This window comes from Pundamilia nyererei, unplaced genomic scaffold (assembly GCF_000239375.1).
Source record: "Pundamilia nyererei isolate P.nyererei 1_Seehausen unplaced genomic scaffold, PunNye1.0 scaffold00324, whole genome shotgun sequence".
Lineage (NCBI taxonomy): Eukaryota > Metazoa > Chordata > Actinopteri > Cichliformes > Cichlidae > Pundamilia > Pundamilia nyererei.
Genome location: NW_005187725.1, coordinates 46,230 through 48,603, shown reverse-complemented (window position 1 = coordinate 48,603; position 2,374 = coordinate 46,230). Strand labels below are relative to the sequence as shown.

The following is a 2,374-nucleotide window of genomic DNA, read 5'->3' as shown; positions in this document are numbered from 1 at the left end:
AAATAAATGCACACCTGCACAAAAAATAATTAATAGTGATAATAATGGTGACGGAGGTTCTGCGACACAGGAAGTGCTCACGAGGTGGAGGTTCAGAGGTCAGCAGTACCCGAGCCTTCAGGTACGTGAAGCCTTGAGCCGTCTCTGGTACAGTTTAGGGTTTACAAACTGTGACCTGGCCCGTTTCCTCCACACCTCTCCCACCCGTGGGAGCGCAGAGTCCGCGTCACACGCTCACCTACATATATTTATAACCACAAACCGATGTTCCCTTTTCTCCGAGCTTTACAGGAAGCTGGAGCTCCTCAGAAAGCTGCCAGCTCTCGGCAGAGACCCAGATCTTTTGCTGCTCGGCCCCGTCCTCACACTCTGTGCCGTTCACGTCTGCAAACGGCGAATAGTGCCAGCTGATCTGACACAGCCGCGTGACGTCCTCCCTCCCCGCGGAGGCCAGGTGTCGGGTTCACCTTGAAATTCTCCCACGCAAACAAAAAACGGCGTTTAGAGAGCGAAGCTGGATGCTGGTTAAACATGACTCACTCCTGCTCTCACAGCGCCTCAGTGATCCTGCCTCAGATAAAAGCAGCAGAAGCCTCCAGGTGCAGCCAGGTGGAGCTCACAGCGCCCTCTGCTGGTGTAACTGTCGACACCCCACAGGCAGCTCCATATACAACAAACGCGACACACAGGCAGATGCAGTTTGCACGTTTAATGATCTCAGACTTTGGCTCTGTTGTCACTGCCAATAAAAGTTTGTTGTACTTTGAAGTTCTGCTGAAATACTCTCGTTACTCGTTACATTACTGTCCCTGCTGTTAAACTTTTTATTATTTTTTAAATATATTTTTCACCTTTATTGCAGAGTTTCTGCCTCTCGTCATGAATGAGCACACGTGGAATCTGCCTCCACCTTCAGGTTTGTCCTGTGGTGGGCGCCTCCACACTCACTGACGGCTTCCTCACAAACGCACGCGCGCGCGCACGGCCCGAGTGATCCCCACAATCTCCGCGCACACTTTTCTCGTGTTTTTCCTCAATCCCACAATCTCTGACCTCCGCGAGCCTCTTTCCTGGGGTTTGATGCGGGCATGCCGATATGACGAGGTGGCCGAGTGGTTAAGGCGATGGACTGCTAATCCATTGTGCTCTGCACGCGTGGGTTCGAATCCCATCCTCGTCGGTCAGAAGTTTTCCCGCTTTACTTCAGCGCGTGCACGACCCGCTGCTCATCTTCATCCAGAAAAACACGGGGGAACTTCCGGCACCAGGTTTCACAATAAAATCACGCCATTATCGTTCTCAAAATCAGCTTCTTCTAAAATCCACAAATTATTCAATTTTCACATTTCTGAGCTGATCTCCTGACACCAGGGAGAGCTCCCGGGAATGATCTGCAGGGGTCGCTGTCGCGCTGGTTTCAGTTTCATCACATTAATGCTCAGGTCAATGTGCAGATTTATTCATACTGGCTCATTATAAACGCACAAAAATATAAAATCTTCTTCAGATAAATTAAAGCCAGAAGTTTATGATCAAATAAAAATTCACGCCTCATACGTGACTTCGTCTCATTATTATTATTACTGTTGTAGTTCCCGACATTGACCACAGGGGGACAGTGTTCCCTCATGGTTCAGCTGCTTTTGCTTCATGTGCTGTGTGGGGTTATTTCCTGTTTGTGATTTTGTTTTTAAATCCTACTGCTAAGATGAGTGATTCTAAAAGAAAACAACTATTTTACAGAGCAAAAAAGAGCAAAAAATTCTAAAGGGAACATTTATTTTGTTTATTTTTATTTTATTAGTATTTTCCTTAAATGTGTCAAATATACAGTATACTTTCTCATTTAAATGTCCACCGAGCTGTGAGCCACATTGGTTACCAACCAAGAAGAAGCTTTGAGCCAGGAGGGAGGGGGTGAGTAGCTCAAATGTGCTGTTAGCATGTTAGTAGAGCGATTTTGTTTTTTGTTTTTTTAAACTTTATTTACAAACAACAGTATAACATACACCGTCATTAATCTGATTATGTTACATCCTCGGTTGAGCATTATAGCAAGAAAAACAAAACGAAACGAAAAAAACAAAACAAAAAAGCAATAAGCACAAAACTAAAAGAGTTAGTACAAAAAGAAAGAACAGTCACTGAAGGATTTGAACCAAAGGCAAAAAATAACATGAGCAAAAAGGGCAGTCATGATTATAAAATAGGGAGGGTTTTTTTTTAAACATAGATTAAACTCTTTAAATAAAACAACAAGTTTATGGGCGTTCTTAGTATTCACGAGTTTCAGCGACTTAGCCCAGAGTTTAAAGTCATTCAGCCATCTGTTATACATGGTTTAGCTTTAAAGTATCTGCATTTGTGAATAAAA

General features: G+C 44.1%; 1 non-coding gene across 1 annotated transcript; it reads left to right on the top strand.

Annotated features, from left to right (window-relative positions):
• The first annotated feature begins 1,098 nt into the window (after window positions 1–1,098).
• Window positions 1,099–1,180, top strand: trnas-gcu (transfer RNA serine (anticodon GCU)). The gene has a single exon. It is a non-coding gene; the product is annotated as a tRNA-Ser (tRNA).
• The last annotated feature ends 1,194 nt before the right edge of the window (window positions 1,181–2,374 follow it).